We start from the raw sequence: 19401 nt of genomic DNA, 5'->3' as shown, positions 1-19401 counted from the left end.
CTACTGGTGATGTCGGGTGCTGATTCTGAAGATGTCCGCGCATTCGGATGTAGCTACCTCTTATCCTTTGTAGCTTAGCTTTTGTTATTTTGTTTATGTATCTTTCAAACAGAACGTGTATTTATTCATACTAGTTTTGTAAATGCCAAGTCTTAAAAGCTCATAAGTCGTACTACCAGGTCTTGGATAAATTTGTAAATGTTCAGTTATCTATTCTCTATTTTCTTATAATCTCAGATGAGTAGTTTTTGTTTGTTAGTTGATTTACCTAGCGGGTTGAGTTAGGTGTCATCGCGATTGGTGATTTTGGGTCGTGATAGTTTTTTTTATTTGAATTAAATTATTTTATAATGCAAAAGTTAAGTACAAAAAAATAGAAACATAACTCATATGGCTATCTTAGGAATGATCTAGCATTAGCCCAACAAAAAATTACAATATTTCACCACTATCTTAAATACTGAAAAGCAATATCACGGATATTGATTGCCAGATATTTGCAAACACTAAAACGTAAATAGGCAGCTGTATTATTTATGAGCAAATGGAGTCTACTTAAATTATTTGGTCATCAATAATATATATGTGTCAAAAAAGCTAATAGGGGCCTCCTCCTATTTGTTTATGAATATTTTACGTCTCTCATCGGTCCTACAAGAGTGTGTGAATCATATTGAAGCTTCATAATAACTTGTTACCTGCAATATGATTTTATAATAGCTTAACTTGTCTATATAAGCTCATAATATGCTTTAGCAAAGATCAACTAATAGCAATAGCTTCTGAGTCATACATATTCCTAGCGAAGTGACCATGAAATTGCTTGTTGCTTTAATCCTGCTCTTTTCACTTGCCCTGGTAAGTTTTCATAGATGATTAATTCTAGGCCTCCTTTTTGGCGGTTTATTATTAATTACTACTTCTTTCTCAACTGCCTTGCCTTTCGAATTACAATGTCTTTTCATATCAGATTTTAACAATTGAATTATTTAACTTATACTTCATCTCTTTCAATTTATGTGAACATATTTGACTGGGCACAAAGGTTGTTAAAAAGACAAAAACTTTTAAAATTTATAATCTTAAACATACCATAATATTTGTGTGGCAATAAGATTGTTAAAACCCATGGTCTTAAAAATTTTGTACCATTTGTGTGGTTATCATGAAAATCTTTTATTAAAGGTAATATGGAATCCTAAAACTAAAATAGTTTCCTTATCAGAAATGGGGTCATACTGAATCAAGAGGAGAAAGGTTCATGAAAAATTGAAACAGATGGAATAGTATACATTTTCACTATTTAAAAAAATGCTTGGTTCTTGAGCATAACTAACATTTGGATTTTGCACAAACCTAACCATTTAAGATCATATAGCTAGTGAGGGGTTTAACCTATTTAAACAGACCATTCATTTGTTTTGGCATATCTTTATCGAACATGTGTAAATAATAATAGAAATTTTCTGCAAATTACTCTTCAAATGCACTAGAATTTTACATAGAACTTTATCCGCCAATCTCTCTCTCTATATATATATATATATATATATATATAAAAGAGGGATATCAAAGAGTGATGTGGTATGTCTCAATAGCTAGGAATCATATTTATCTTTTTTCTCCTTTTTTTAATTTTTCTCTTATTTTAATTTTTACCTCATTAATTAATTGAAAAGGCACCTCCCCACTAATTAAGGTTAAGGAAATAACTGTTACACACTAAGCCCTTTAATAACAAAACGTTGACGAATGCAAAACATCATCATTAGAGATTGGAAACAAATCATTCATTTCTACATATTAAAAGTCCTTAAATTCACTTGCTATTAAGAAAAAGAAAATTCCAACCCGCCTTCCAATTTTGCATTCTACTTCAAAGTCCTACGGAATCTTTCACAACTTGTTGGAATTACGTGTTAAATTTTTATATTCTTATTTCAATTGTTTTCATTTAACTTTCTTTTGTAAGTAATACTTTCTTCATTTTCAGTGAAATACCTTCTTCATGATGTCATCGGACATTAATTGCGTGCCTTGAACTTCTTTACAACGAAGTGCTACTTCGACATGATTTTGGTACAGATCTTTTTAAATTTTCTAGCTTTTCTAATTTCGCGTTACTTTTGAAGAATACTTGAAGAAATTAGCATATGTAATTTTTCTTTTTATGATGCACATAATGACTATGATCATATATATAATGGCTGCTAATCTTTTTATGATGCAGAGGAAGGATTTTGAAATTATTGATAATTATTGTTATGTTTCCATTGTTTTTTATATCGTTTTTTCATATATTTGCTTTTAAAAAAAATAATCATATCTTTCAATCTTATTTAGCCTCACTCTCTTTCTCTTCTAAGAGTCATGTCTTCTAATCTTCATAATTAATCTCACCCTCTCTTGCCATTCCTTCTCTCACCCGTCCTTCACCAAATGAAATCTCCCTTTTCGTTCATAAATCTTCTGTTATTACTACCACCGATTTAATATATAGAGGAGATAAATTCGATTGAAATCTTTTCCCCCCTTTGTGTTGTTTATCTTTTTATAATTTGTTTGACCTAGAATATTGTATTTTTATTTTTTGATTTTTTATTGATGTATTATTTTTACTTGATAATAATTGTTTTTTAAAAGGTTAGTTGTTCTCTTCTATTTCTCTAATTTGGTGGGTGTGTTTTTATTTCAATGGTCCATTCATGTAATTTTTTTTTTTTTTTTGCTGCTCACTACAGTTTTCAATTGGTTTCTCTTCTTCTTCGGTTTATTTTTTTGGGACCTAGAAATGGTTAGATCATCTAAATCACTAAACCATATTTTCTCAAAGTTGATTGTTCTTTTTCAAATATTTAAAATTCTTTTTTAATTGCAATGTCTAATATCAAGTATAAACCCTTCATAATCTAATATATATCGGTATTTAAGTAATATGTCTTTATTTTGCCCAAAAAAATATATTTATTATGCTTTTTAGAAGATAGATGCATGAACTAACCAAATCATCGAATTTGAAGTTATTTTATCCAATTTATTTATCTTGCAACACAGCTAAAAAGTTCTAAATTATTAAAGTGTTGCAAACTGTGTAACTTTCGTGCCAATTGAGTTGCGATAGGGGGAAAAAGCAAAAGAAAGGAAGGGAAAGAAAATGTAAAGGGAAAAATATTACAAAAGAGATACGGTAGAGGAAAAAGAAAATATAGGAAGAGAAGAAAAGAAAAAAAAAAGAACAATATATTAAAGTTTAATGTAAAAGAGTAGGAAAAAAATATTTTAATGAAAGACATGCCGTAAAAAATAAATTTTTAACTTTTTTCCTGTAGAAAGCAAATACACTTCCTACATGGCATCATGAGATGTCTACTTTTATAAGCACAAAAATATGTCTTGCGCAAAGTTTAATACTTGAAACGTGTTGCTAAGTTGAGGTGTTATTTATGTAGTATTCCTTCTGTTTACATTTAAGACAGCGAGAATATTATGAAAGTATTAAGTATTTAACTCGAATAAAAAGAAATTGAATACTTAAAAGGAAAAAAGTTAGATACTTAAAATAAATTTATAGCAGAAATTAAAAATAATGCTTTTAAATTTGTTACACATAACCATAAAGAGATTAATATTTCTTTTTATCTTAGAAAATTAAAAAGACTTAAGTGATGTTAAGTCTTAATAATAAAATAGATTACAACTTAAAATCTAATCTGTTAAGATTTCAAGACTAAAATATTCGTGTAGCAAAAAATATTATTTAGGTTTCTAATTACCTCGCGAAGCGCGGACATATCTACTAGTACTAAATATTTACATGCCCGGTACCTACAAAGGTAGATCTAATATTAGAATTCTGTGGGTTCTTTATGTTATTAAACTGTATTTGTAAAATAATTCTGGAAATATAAATGAACATAAACAGAAATGAACAACGAAATAACAAACCAATTCGAGCCCACTGAATTCACAGTGTTTCCTTAAGGAATTTAATCCCTTCCTAGTATACAAGGTTATGGATTATTTCCTCCCAGGATAAAAAGAATTATACACTGGTGTAGTGGTACTTCAAACCCCAGTGTTTCAGCGAACACAAAGTTCGGTAGCAAATCACACTTACTGTTACTTTGTTTGATGCTAAAAGTATGCAGAAGAAGAAGGAGAAACACAGAAAATCGTATTGAAATTCTGAGCAGAATAATATTGTATTTATAGCCAAAGTTGGGCTGAAATCGGAAGAGGTGCAACTCTTCAGAATGGATGTTTATGCAAAACGGCCTCAGCATAAATGTCATTACATAAATGGCTATTTACTCAACAATAAAGAGGAAAAATAAAGAGGAAAAATTGAAGAGGGTAGTTAATTTTCTGTTACCAAAACAGAAAAACGGATTGGAGGATTTAATATTAATATTTATTTTGATATTAATATTCTGTTATTAAAACAAATATTTAATAACATTTCTGGTAATATTTTACTTTTAACAAATAAATTTTGTCCAAAAAATTAATCAATCAATCATTTGACCAAATCCGAAGCCGAAGCGGAGCCGAGCGAGCGTCGACAATGACGATGACGCGAGACTTGTCTTCTTCTCAACTTTTTAAGAGATAGAAGAAGAGCAATTGTTTATATACCCATAAAAACATTCCTCTTCCAATATGGGACAATGTCCCTTTGTCGGGGGGGGGGGGACTTAAAATTTCACTCAAAAATTTCATTTTCCTCCATTTCTCATTCACACTCTTTTAAATATTTAATATAAGTAAATACATAAAACCCAACAACCCCTACATGAATGAGGAATGGTATATCACGGAAATATGCATGAAAACTGTGTGATTCGCAAGCAAGGATTAATTGCATCTGGATAAGTAAGTTTTCCTTTGAACTTTCCGTAGTGAACTTATGTCGGATATACTCGATCAATCGATAGATTTGATATCTTTGAACCGTCGAACTTTGGTGTATGCCTGGACAACCATAAGTCACACAACCAACCCTTAACCGTCTTTGGTTCTCATTGTTGTGTTCGTTTCAGCCATGAACACCGCATGGTTTCATAAGTGCATCGAGAACTGGCCTTACAAAATTCTCCTTGCAGCGGCTAACACTTCACACTTACATATGTGAGTCCTAAACGTGTCATCCTGTAGATACACTATTTGATATAACCCGCATCAAATTTAGAAATCATTAAAAAGCATTAATGTTTTATCCTTAGTACTGGACATTGTCTCATCACAAGAATGGACCAAAAGTTTAGTTGACAATGTTGAACTGTCATTAATGACTTTGTTTGATCTCCTTGAACCTAGATCTTGGGATCTCCAGTCTTCTAGGTAGAGTTACCTCCACTATGACTTGTTCTCGGCCACAGTCTCATTCTCCTTGATGATTTTTCAACTACCTCTCTAATTAGGCCTTTTATAAGTGGATCTGACACATTATCACTTGATTTTACATAGTCAATCGTGATAATTCCTCTAGAGAGCAATTGTCTAACGGTTTTATGTCTTCGTCCTATATGACGAGATTTACCGTTATGCATAACGCTCCCAGCCTTTCCAATTGCCGCTTGACTATCACAATGTATGCATATTGGTGCCAACGGTTTGGGCCAAAATGGAATATCTTCCAAGAAATTCCGGAGCCATTCAGCTTCTTCACCGGCTTTATTCAAGTCTATAAACTCAGCCTCCATTGTAGAGCGGGCAATACAAGTTTGTTTGGATGACTTCCAAGATACCGCTCCTCCATCAATAGTGAATATATATCCACTTGTGGACTTAGAATCAGTTGAACCGGTGATCCAATTTTCATCACAATATCCCTTATCACAACAGGATATTTACGGTAGTGCAAAGCAAAGCTCTGGGTATGTTCTAAATATCCCAAAACTCGTTTCATTGTCATCCAATGAGATTGACCTGTATTGCTCGTGTATCGACTCAATTTACTTATAGCACAAGCTATATCTGGTCGTGTACAATTCATGATGTACATTAAGAATCCCAACACACGAGCATAATCCAACTGTGATATGTTTTGGCCTTTGTTTTTGCTAATGCAAGATTCACATCAATTGGAGTCTTTGCAACTTTAAACCCTAAGTGCTTGAACTTTTCAAGCACTGTCTTAATATAATGAGATTGTGACAATGCCAGACCTTGAGGAGTCTTATGGATCATAATCCCCAGAATTAAATCAGCAACTACCAAGTCTTTCATATCAAACTTGCTAGTTAGCATACGCTTAGTAGCATTTATGTTGGCAATGTCATTACTCATTATGAGCATATCATCCACATATAAGAAAATAATGATTATGTGATTTGAAACATTTTTAATGTACACACATTTATCACATTCATTTATCTTAAACCTATTTGACAACATTGTTTGGTCAAATTTTGCATGCCATGGTTTGGGTGCTTGTTTTAGTCCGTAAAGGGACTTAACAAGTCTACAGACCTTCGTTTCTTTACCTGGAATCACAAACCCTTCAGGTTGTTCCATGTAGATTTCTTCCTCCAACTCTCCATTTAAGAAGGCTGTCTTAACATCCATTTGATGAATTTCAAGACCATAAACTGCAGCTAACACTACTAACGTCCGTATGGACGTAATTCTTGTAACTGGAGAGTATGTATCAAATTAGTCAAGACTTTCTCATTGTCTATACCCTTTGACCACAAGTCTTTCCTTATATTTGTCAATAGTGCCATCATCTTTCATTTTCCTCTTAAAAATCCATTTAGAACCCAACGGTTTATTTCCAGGAGGAAGATCAACCAATTCCCATGTATGGTTGTTCAATATGGATTCTATTTCACTATTGACTGTCTCTTTCTATAACAATGATTCCGAAGAAGACATAGCTTCTTTAAATGTTTGAGGCTAATTTTTCAAAAAAAAAATCACAAAATCTAGTCCAAATGAAGTAGACGTTCTTTGACATTTACTACGTCTTGGATCCTCCTGGTTAAGTGTACTTTCTTTTGTTTCTTCCCAAGGTCGTTTAGATCCTTCACCAATCGACTCACATTCCTTTTTATACGGATATATATTTTCAAAGAACTCAACATTATTTGATTCTATAACTATATTTATGAATGTCGGGATTTTTTTGATTTATGAACAAAAAATCAATATGCTTTACTATTAGTTGCATATCCTATGAAAACACAATCAACGGTTTTCGGTCCTATTTTTATCCTTTTGGGTTGAGGAACTTGCACTTTTGCCAGACACCCCCACACTTTAAAATAATTCAAGTTGAGCTTTCTTCCTTTCTATTTTTCATATGGAATGGATTGTGTTTTGCTATGTAGTACTCGATTTAGTATTCGGCTAGCCGTAAGAACGGCTTCCCCCACAAGTTCTGTGGCAAACCAAAACTTATCAATAATGTGTTCATCATCTCCTTTAATGAACGATTCTTTCTTTCTACAATTCTATTGGATTGGGGCGTGTAAGGGGCCGTTGTTTGATGAATAATTCCATATTCTAAACATATTTGTCCAAAAGGAGATTCATATTCACCACCCCTATCACTTCTTATCATTTTGATTTTTTTGTCAAGTTGCGTTTCAACTTCATTTTTGTATTGCTTGAATGTGTCTATTGCTTCATCTTTACTATTAAGTAAGTAAACATAGCAAAATGTTCATTCTATCGTCAATAAAAGTTATGAAATACTTCTTTCCATCGCGAGATGGTATTGACTTCATGTCACAAATATCTGTGTTAATTAAGTGTAAAGGATTTAAATTCTTTTCAACTGACTTATAAGGATGTTTAACATACTTAGATTCCACACATACTTGAAATTTTGATTTGCAAATTCAAACTTAGGTAATACTTCCAAATTAATCATTTTCCGCAAGGTTTTATAATTAACATGACCCAAACTTATATGCCATAATTCATTTGACTCAAGTAAGTAAGATGAAGCTGAAGTTTTATTATTATTTTCAAAAACCATTATATTCAGCTTGAAAAGGTCCTTAGTGAGGTAACCTTTTCCTACAAACATCTCGTTCTTACTTATTACAACCTTATCGGATATAAATACACATTTAAAACCATTCTTAACAAGAAGTCCACTAGAGACTAAATTCTTCCTAATCTCGAGAACATGAAGGATGTTGTTCAAAGTCACCACTTTGCCGGAAGTCATTTTGAGAAATATCTTCCCATATCCTTCAATCTTGACCATTGCAGCATTTCCCATAAAAATCGTCTCATCGGGTCCAACAGGAGCATAAGTAGAAAAAGCTTCTCTAACAGCACAAATATGGCGAGTGGCTCCAGAATCAATTCACCACTCTTTAGGATTGCCCACCAAGTTGCACTCAGAAAGCATGGCAAACAATTCATCAACATCATCATGCTTTTCAACCATGTTTGCTTGACCCTTCTTCTTGTCTTTCTTCGAAGCATGACACTCCGTAGATTTGTGTCCGTCTTTTCTACAGTTGTAGCAATTTCCACTTAACCACTTCTTTCTTGGGTTGTATTTCGGTCTAGAAGCCTTCTTCCTCTTTTTGTTCTCTTCAACAATATTTGCTCCCATTATTGTTGAGTTTCCACGGCCTCTCTTTTCAGCAGCTTTGTTGTCCTATTCGATTTTCAACCGAACAATGAGATCTTCAAGGGACATCTCCTTGCGTTTGTGTTTCAAGTAGTTTTTGAAGTCCTTCCACAAAAGGAGGCAACTTCTCAATCATCGCTGCTACTTAGAATGCTTCATTGATGACAAGACCTTAAATAAAATTTTTGTTAGTAAAAATACTAACATTACTACTTTCAACATCAGTATTAATTTGATTTATAACTTCAACAAGGAGATCGTGAATAATCACTTGCAATTCCTGGACTTGGGTAATAACAGACTTGGTATCTACCATTTTGTAGTCCAAAAACTTTGCAGCAACAAACTTCTTCAACCCGGCATCTTTAGTTTTGTATTTCTTTTCAAGCGCAGTCCACAGTTCCTTTGACGTTTTCACGCCACTGTAGACATTATACAAAGCATCCTCCAGCCCGCTTAGAATATAATTCTTGCACAAAAAATCTGAATGCTTCCACGCCTCAATCACGAGAAAGCGTTCAGTTTCTGGAGTTTCATCGGACAGCACAGGAACATCTTCCTTGATGAACTTCTGGAGACTTAGAGTAGTCAAGTAAAAGAACATCTTTTACTGCCAGCGCTTGAAATTAATCCTGAAAAATTTTCCGGGTTTCTCTGTCGGTGCCAATGCTGCCGGTGTCGTTCGGCTTGTTGAGGCATTGGCAGTCACCATTGGAATAAGTTGGTTCACATTATCATTAGTCATTTCTGTAAAAGAATGACACAAACGTTAAAATCACGTAAATTTTAATTGAGTACAAAACCACAAAAGTTTTACTCTCCAGAAATAGTGCGTACAAATATAGAAATATATTAAATTTCTTAAGCTTGTTATTAAACTGTATTTGTAAAATAGTTCTGGAAATATAAATGAACATAAACAGAAATGAACAACGAAATAACAGAAACCAATTCGAGCCCACTGAATTCACAGTGTTTCCTTAAGGAATTTAATCCCCTCCTAGTACCCAAGGTTATGGATTATTTCCTCCCAGGATAGAACGAATTACACACTGGTGTAGTGGTACTTCAAACCCCAGTGTTTCAGCGAACACAAAGTTCAGTTGCAAATCACATTTACTGTTGCTTTGTTTGATGCTAAAAGTATGTAGAAGAAGGAAGAGAAACTCAGAAAATTGTATTGAAATTCTGAGCAGAATAGTGTTGTATTTATAGCCAAGGTTGGGCTGAAATCGGAAGAGGTGCAACTCTTCAGAATGGTTGTTTATGCAAAACAGCCTCAGCATAAATGTCATTACATAAATGGCTATTTACTCAACAATAAAGAGAGAAAATTGAAGAGGGTTGCTAATTTTCTGTTACCAAAACAGAAAAACGGATTGGAGGATTTAATATTAATATTTATTTTAATATTAATATTCTGTTATTAAAATAAATATTTAATAACATTTCTGTTAATATTTTACTATTAAAAAATAAATTTGGTCCAAAAAATTAATCAATCAATCATTTGATCGAAGCTAAAGCCGAAGCCGAAGCCGAACTCGAGCCGAGCGACGACGACGACGACGATGCGAGGCTTGCCTTCTTCTCAACTCTTTAAGAGTTATAAGAAGAGCAATTGCTTATATATCCATAAAAAAACTCTTCCTCTTCCAATATGAGACAATGTCACATTGCCAAGAGAGGAAAACTTAAAATTTCACTCAAAAATTTCATTTCCCTCCATTTCCCATTCACCCTCTTTTAAGTATTTAATATAATTAAATACATAAAACCCAACACTTTATTTTAGGACGATCTCAATTTTTAATAACTGAGTTCTGAATTTAATTTCTGTATATACTTAGTGAATTTCTTGATACGTACATAAAATTTTGGCAAACATTATTGGGTTCTGCAGAACCCATATATTAAAGCCTACATTTTCCCTTGCATGTACTAAATACTTGTGCATATATATACACACACACATTATGTACTCGAACATAAAGAATTTCATACATCATATATTTAAAAGTCTTTTTATGGTCTCTCTTTCTCGGGCAGTACACAAGCAGCACTTATGCAATAAAAGACCCTGGAGAATACTGGAGAGCTATGATGAAAGATGAGCCAATGCCTGAAGCAATCAAACATCTTATGCCTCGGCATTCAGTTCCTCTCTCCAAAGAGAAAACTGATTGTTACACATCATTTTCTGTTGGAGATGAAGCCTTTGAACCAAGGCCTAACTATTTGTCTACCACGACGACGCCAAGTTGGAAGAAGCTGAGAAATCATTACTATTTACGAAAGATTTCGTGCCAAGGCCTAGTGCAACTGGTTATAATGATATGACGCTGGTCTTAAACAAGAAAACTCCTTTGCCGAAGATTTTGAGCCTAGGCTAAATCTTTCTGTGTACCATGATTGATATTGCATATAATGTGTATTATGTCTCTTTCTGCTTTGTGTTTGTGCTTTTATGAAATAAAAGTGTGTAACCATACTTGATGGTTGTATTGAAGTGTTTTTTAATTTTATCATGTGTTCTAAGCAATGATCAATATGCTCGGCTTCCTTTTAGCTAGTTTGTTTACAACATTTTGTGGGGTTAATATGAGTGGTTACTCAATTTTTACTTTATATTTTTATATTAAAGAAATTACTCAACCCTACCTAAATATAAGGAACGTAAATGAACTATTTTCTGTTACCAAAAAGCCACTCAACTCTTCCGAGGTATCACATAAAGTCACTAGGAGGAAATTAATGTGACATTTTCTATGATAGACTTTTGGTTAAAAAATTAATTAATTAGTGATTTTCTATGATGCTTAGGCAGAGAATGAATTTTTTTTATTACAACAAATGATTTAGTGACTTTCTATGATACTTAGACAAAATTGAGTAATTTTTTTATTACAAAAATATTTTAGAGACTTCAGTGAAATAAAATAAAAATTGAATTACTATTAGAAAAAGAATTGTCTTGTTTAAGTTGGCTAATTTTTGTATCGCTAACTAGTTAACTCAAGTTGTATATCGTCGGGCTTGTGATCGTTGAGAAAAAAAATAAAAGAGATCGGGGAAGTAATATTCGTATTCAGTTCATCAGCCGGCATTCTCACGTATATTATTATATATATGGCCAAATTGCTTGCTTTCTTTCCTTTTTTATTATATACATTTTTAAATAATTTATGTCATATTGGTAGGAAGTTTGTCTTAAACTCAAGGTGGAGTTTGTTTCGAAAAGAAGCAGTGATCACACAGAAGAGAACTTTGAGAATATTGGAAAGGTTTCACGACAGATAAGCCAATGACTGAAGCATTCCAGCTTCTTAATTGTGCTTTGGCATTCAGTTCCTATCTATGGAGAAAATTACTTCATCGTTACTGTCACGATCCGGATTTCCCACCCTCGGGAGTCGTGATGGCGCCTACTAATGTAAGCTAGGCAAGTCAATCCTTAACTGCTTACTTACATATGTAACATATAATGAGAGAATTAACATATGTCTCTACCCAAGAACTGGTGTCACATTACTCACGAATTTCTAAGAGTACTAAATACAACCGTTTGAAAGAAAATATAAACTGTTTGTCTCGAATACATGAGAATACAGACCGAAATAAAAGATAGAGGAGACGTCGGGCCTGCGGACGCCTGCAAAGCTACCTCAGTGTCTCACTGGACTGAAGGCTGGCTCCCGCGCTATTGTTGTTGTCCAAGACCTAGATCTATGCAAAAGAGCACAGAGTGTAGTATCAGCACAACCGACCCCATGTGCTGGTAAGTGTCTAGCCTAACCCCGGCGAGGTAGTGACGAGGCTAGGACTAGACTCCAGATAAACCTGTGCAGTTATACAATATATGGCGGAAAAGTAGACAAGTAATAAGCAGTTAAAGCTGGGGAAGGGAAACATGCTTCATGGATAGCAGTTAAAAGAAAATAACAGGGAATAATAAGGACGCTACTAATATAATTTCTATCACAATTGAAGAAAATAAAGGCAACTTTCACTTTCATCTTGTTGCAGGCGTGCAACCCGATCCTATTTCTCATATCTCGTGGTAGGCGTACCACCCGCTCCCATTTCATTATTTCTCGTGGTAGGCGTACCACCCGCTCCCATTTCATTATTTCTCGTGGTAGGCGTACCACCCGCTCCCATTTCATTATATCTTGTGGTAGGCGTACCACCCGCTCCTATTTTATAATATCTTGTGGTAGGCATACCACCCGCTCCCATTTCATAATATCTTGTGGTAGGCATGCCACCCACTCCCATTTCATCACACAATTACAAGAAATCCCGGCAAGGGAACATAAGCGATATAATAACCTCCTGGCGAGGGAACAAAAGCAATATAATGGTTTCCCGGCAAGGGACAAAGATATCGAAACAATCATCCCTGCAAGGGAGAATCAGCTATAACCAATCTTAACTTAGCTTGTACTCAGCCCAAATAATGACAATGCTCAAACATAAATAAGATCTGCGAGGATAGAACAATTCTTTGCGCAATATAGAAGGTCATTAATTAAAGCATCTGAAATGTCATTTAAGGACACAACCACTTTCAATTTAAGACTCACGGTCATGCTCGACACCAAGGTATAGATACTCGTCATCGTACCTATGCGTCGTACTCAACAAGAAGCAAGTAGCAAATATGACTCCGCTCCTAATCCCTCAAGCTAAGGTTAGACCAAACACTTACCTCGATGCCTTGAACACCACTCAAGTCTCAATTATAGCTTTACCTCTTGATTCCACCACCAATCCGCTCGAATCTAGTCATAAGTTACTTAATTACATCAATAAATGCTAAATGAGTCAACCCCAATGCATGAAAATAAGTTTTACAAGGTTTTACCCAAAAAGGTCAAAAATGCCCCCGGACCCACGTGGTCGAAACTCGAGGTCCGGACCAAAACCCGGTTATCCATTCCCCCACAAATCCAAATATATGGTTTGTTTTGAAATCGGACCTCAAATTGAGGTCCAAATCCCCAATTTTAGAAAACCTAGGTTCTACCCAAAACACCCAATTTCCCCATGAAAATCTTTGATTTGAAGTTGAAATCAAGTTAAAAGATATTAAGAAGTGAAGAAAATGAGTTAGAAATCACTTACCAATCGTTTTGGAGAAGAAAAGTTGTTTAGAAAATCGCCTCTTACATTTTGGGGTTTTGAAAAGTGTAAAAATAACTGAAATTCACGTGAATTTATACCCCTCTGAAACTCCCTGTGCGGACCGCACAAAAAGGACCGCTGCCGCACAGGCCTCCCTGAAGACCTGCAGATCATATCCCCATGCGGACCGCATAAAGCCGACCGCGGCCGCACAGCATCCACCGCGGACTGCTCAAAGGCGACCGCGGCCGCGCTGGCCCCTCCGCGGCCGCACGCGATTTCTCGCGGACCGCGCAAGAGGGTTCAGAGACCTGCAATATTTTCTGAACCTGCAACATCTGATCTTTTAAAGCCTAAGGCATCCCGGAACCTACTCGAAACTCACCCGAGCCCTCGAAACTCTAACCCAAGTATATACACAACCTCAAAAATATTCTACGAAGATATTCGTGTAATCAAATCGCCAAAATAACATCATGAACATCGAATTAAACCTCAAGATCAATGAAATTTTCAAAAACTTCATCAAGTTCAAATTTAGGAATTCAAGTCCGAAACACGTCAAACGACGTTCGATTTTAACCAAACTTTATAACCTCTTAAATCACATATAAGACCTGTACCGGGCGCCGGAACCAAAATACGGGCCTGATACCAACACGTTCTAATCAATTTTCATTTCAATTTTTCCTTAACAATTTCAGAAAATAATTTTACTCAAAAATTCATTTCTCGGGCTTGGGACCTCGGAATCCGATTCTGGGCATACGCCCAAGTCCCATATTTTCCTACGGACCCTCCGGAACCGACAAATCATGGGTCCGGGTCCGTTCTCCCAAAATGTTGACCAAAGTCAAAATTATTCATTTTAACACCAAAATTTAGCATTTTTCACAGAATTTCATATTTAAGCTTTCCGGCTACGCACCCGAACTACGCACGCAAATCGAGACGACTACAAATAAGGTTTTCAAGGCCTCGGAAGCACTGAATGGATAAGAAAACAGGTGATGACCCTTTGGGTCGTCACATTCTCCACCTCTAAAACAACCGTTCGCCCTCAAACGGACAGAAGAAAGAAGTACCTGAGTCGGGGAAAAGGTGAGGATAACGGTCCCGCATATCGGACTCGGACTACTAGGTCGATGCCTCAGGAGGCTGACCTCTCCACGGAACACGAACAGAAGGGAAACTCTTGGATCTCAACTGACAAACCTGCCGGTCTAGAATAGCTATCGGCTCCTCCTCATAGGACAAGTCCTTGTCCAACTGGACAATGCTGAAATCTAACACGTGGGATGGATCGCCGTGATACCTACGAAGCATGGATACATGAAAAACTGGATGCACGGCTGATAAGCTCGGCGGCAATGCAAGTCTATAGGCCACCTCTCCCACTCGATCAAGAATCTCAAATGGACCAATGAACCTAGGGCTAAGCTTGCCCTTCTTCCCAAATCTCATCACGCCCTTCATAGGCGACACTCGGAGCAACACCCGCTCACCAACCATAAAAGTCACATCTCGAACCTTACAATCTGCATAGCTTTTTGCCTAGACTGAGCTGTACGGAGCCTGTCCTGAATAATCCTGACCTTGCCCAAGGCCTCCTTAACTAGATCTGTACCCAACAACTGAGCCTCTCCCAGCTCAAACCATCCAACCGAAGATCAACACCGCCTACCATATAAAGCCTCATAGGGAGCCATCTGGATGCTCGACTGGTAGTTGTTGTTGTAGGAAAACTCTGCTAAAAGTAAGAACTGATATCACGATCCTCCGAAGTCAATGACACAAGCTTGGAGCATATCCTCCAAAATATGAATAGTCCGCTCGGACTGCCCGTTCGTCTGAGGAAGAAATGTTGTACTCAACTCAATCTGAGTGCCTAATTCTCGCTGAACTACTCTCCAGAAGCGCGAGGTAAACTGCGTACCTCGGTCCGAAATGATGGATACCGGCACCCCATGAAGGCGAACAATCTCCCGGATATAGATCTCAGCTAACCTCTCAAATGAATAGGAGAGTGCCACAGGAATGAAATGCGCTGACTTGGTCAGCCTATCAACAATGACCCATACTACGTCGAACATCCTCCGAGCCTGCGGGAGTTCAACTATGAAGTCTATAGTGATCCGCTCCCACTTCCACTCGGGAAGCTCAATCCTCTGAAACAAACTACCAGGTCTCTGATGCTCATACTTAACCTGCTGACAATTTAAACATCGAGCCACATATGCAACAATATCCTTCTTCATTCTATGCCACCAATAATGCTGCCGCAAATCCTAATACATCTTCGCGATGCCCTGATGAATAGAGTATCGGGAGCTATGGGCCTCCTCTAAAATAAATTCTCGGAGCCCATCCACATTAGGCACACAAACTTGACCCTGCAAGCTCAAAACTCCATCATCATCTAAGGTGACCTGCTTGGCACCTCCGTGCTGCACTGTGTCTCTAAGGACACACAAATAGGGATCATCATTCTGCCGATCACGGATACGCTTCAATAAAGAAAAATGAGCTACCGTGCAAGCTAATACTTGACTAGGCTCAGAAATATCCAATCTCACAAATCGATTGGCCAAAGCCTGAACATCCAAAGCAAACGGCCTCTCACCGACTGGAATATAAGCAAGATTGCCCATACTGGCTGACTTTCTACCCAAAGCATCGGCCACCACGTTGGCCTTTCCCAGGTGATATAAGATAGTGATATCATAATCTTTCAACAACTCCAACTACCTCTTCTGCCTCAAATTCAATTCCTTTTGCTTGAACAAATACTGAAGACTCTTGTGATCAGTGAACACCTCACATGCCACGCCATACAGATAGTGCCTCCAAATCTTCAATGCGTGAACAATGGCTGCCAACTCTAAATCATGCACCGGATAGTTCTTCTCATGAATCTTCAACTGCCTTGAAGCAGAGGCAATGACCTTTCCCTCCTGCATCAACACTGCACCAAGCCCAATGCGAGATGCATCACAATAAACGGTGTAAGACCCTAAACCTGTGGGCAGAACTAACACCGGTGCCGTAGTCAGAGCTGTCTTAAGCCTTTGAAAGCTCGCCTCACACTCGTCTGACCATCTGAACTAGGCACCCTTCTGAGTCAACCTGGTTATCGGGGCTGCAATAGATGAAAACCCCTCCACGAACTGACGATAGTAGCCTGCCAATCCCAAGAAACTCCGAATCTCTGTAGCTGATGCTGGTCTAGGCCAGTTCTTGAAAGCCTCAATCTTCTTCGGATCAACCTGAATACCCTCTGCGGATACGATATGACCCAGAAATGCAATAGAGCTCAACCAGAACTCACACTTCGAGAACTTAGCATATAACTGACTATCCCTCAAGGTCTGAAGAACCACTCTAAGATGTTGCTTGTGTCCTTCTCGGCTGCGGGAATATATCAAAATATCATCAATGAAGACTATCACGAACGAGTCCAAATAGGTCCTGAACACTCGGTTCATAAAATCCATAAAGGCTACTGGGGCATTGGTCAACCCAAATGATATAACCAAGAACTCGTAATGCCCGTACCGAGTACAGAATGATGTCTTAGGGAAATCGGATGCCCTAATCCTCAACTGATGGCAGCCAGATCTCAAGTCAATCTTTGAAAATACCTTGGAACCCTGAAGCTGATCGAACAAATCATCAATCCTCGGCAGTGGATACTTATTCTTGATTGTGACCTTGTTCAACTGCCGGTAATCAATGCACATCCTCATCGAACCATCCTTTTTCTTAACAAACAACACTGGCGCACCCCAAGGTGAAATGCTGGGTCTAATGAAACCCTTCTCAAGCAAGTCCTATAACTGCTCCTTCAATTCTTTCAACTCAGGCGGGGCCATACGGCATGGCGGAATAGAAATGGGTTGGGTGCCCAGAGTCAAATCAATGCAAAAATCAATATCCCTATCAGGCGGCATACCCAGCAGGTCTGAAGGGAAAACCTCAGGAAACTCCCGAACAATGGGCACAGAATCAATAGAAGGGTCCTCCGTGCTAGAATCGCGAACATGCGCCAAATAGGCCAAACACCCCTTCTCGACCATACGCCGAGCCTTCACATACGAGATAACACTGCGGGTAGAATGACCAAGAGTCCCTCTCCACTCTAACTGGGGCAAATCCGGTAATGCTAGGGTCATAGTCTTGGAATGGCAATCCAAGATAGCATGGTACGGGGATAACCAGTCCATCCCCAATATAACATCAAAATCGACCATATCTAAAAGCAACAAATCAACACGAGTCTCAAGACCTCCAATCACTACAATACAAGAACGATGAACTCGATCGACCACGATAGAATCACCCACCAATGTAGACACATAAACAGGCATACTCAACGAATCACTAGGCATGACCAGGTACGGTGCAAAATAAGTTGACACATACGAATATGTAGACCCTGAATCAAATAACAGTGAAGCATCTCTATCACAAAACCAGAATAGTACATGTAATAACTGCATCTGAAGCCTCAACCTCGGGCCTAGCTGGAAAGGCATAGCATCGGGGCTGGGCCCTACCACTCTGAACTACCTCTCTAGGATGGCCTGCTGCTGGCTGGCCTCCACCTCTAGGACCTCTACCTCCACCTCTAGCACCTCTACCCCCACCTCTAACTGGCTGGGCAGGCTGTGGAACACCTAGTGCCTGTACCATAGCACGAGAACCCTAATGCGGAAAACTGCTCGAAGCTCAAGGGCAATACCTAGCAATGTGCCTCGTGTCTCCACAAGTAAAACAAGCCCTCCGCTGCTGGGGCTGACGACCCTGGAAACTCTTAAGCGACGGTGCTCTGATAGGTGTTGATGGTACACTGTAAGACTACTAATCAGAATAGTGCGTCCGAGAACCACGACCACCTGGAGTACCATGGGAGACCTGAAGAGCCGACTGAAAGGGCCTAGGAGGATGGCCTCTACCATATGAATCTCTACCTCCAGACGAGGTACCACTAAATCTGCCCGAATGACGGGGCCTCTTATCTGACCCATGACCACCTCCCTATAATAGAACCATCTCAACTCGGTGGGCCACATTGGCCGCCTCCTGAAATGTGATCTCACTCCCGGCCTCCTTCTGAAATGTGATCTCACTCCCGGCCTCCTTGGCCATCTAAAGACGAATCAGCTGAATAAGACCATCAATAAACCTCCTTACCCTCTCTCTCTCTCTCTCAGTGGGAAGTATGACAAGAGCATGGCGAGCTAGATCAATGAACCTGGTCTCATACTGGGTGAACATCGTGGAACCCTGCTGGAGGCGCTCAAACTGCCTCCGGAAGGCCTCTCTTTGAGTCACGGGGAGAAACTTCTCCAGAAACAACACTGAAAACTGCTCCCATGTCAAAGATGGCGACCCGGTCGGCCTGGCTAAGCAATAATCCCTCTACCAAGTCTTGGCGGATCCAGATAAGCGAAATGCAGCAAAATCGACCCCATTGGTCTCAACAATGCCCATGTTCCTGAGAACCTCGTGGCAGCTGTATAGGAAATCCTGGGGATCCTCAGAAGGAGCTCCGCTGAAAGTAGTAGTGAAGAGCTTGGTGAATCTGTCCAGTCTCCACAAAGCATCGGTGGACATAGCCGCTCCATCGCCGGTCTGAGCCACTACACCCAGCTGAACTGCCACCGCTGGCTGAACCGCTG

General features: G+C 38.1%; 1 long non-coding RNA gene across 1 annotated transcript; it reads left to right on the top strand.

Annotated features, from left to right (window-relative positions):
- The first annotated feature begins 730 nt into the window (after window positions 1-730).
- Window positions 731-11161, top strand: LOC104227942 (uncharacterized). Its single transcript, XR_711218.2, has 3 exons — window positions 731-858; window positions 1994-2079; window positions 10643-11161. It is a non-coding gene; the product is annotated as an uncharacterized lncRNA (long non-coding RNA).
- The last annotated feature ends 8240 nt before the right edge of the window (window positions 11162-19401 follow it).

The sequence above is a fragment of the Nicotiana sylvestris genome, chromosome 6 (assembly GCF_000393655.2).
Source record: "Nicotiana sylvestris chromosome 6, ASM39365v2, whole genome shotgun sequence".
In the NCBI taxonomy this organism is placed as follows: Eukaryota; Viridiplantae; Streptophyta; class Magnoliopsida; order Solanales; family Solanaceae; genus Nicotiana; species Nicotiana sylvestris.
The sequence above is the reverse complement of the archived record's forward strand: the minus strand, read 5'-3'. Positions and strand labels throughout refer to the sequence as shown.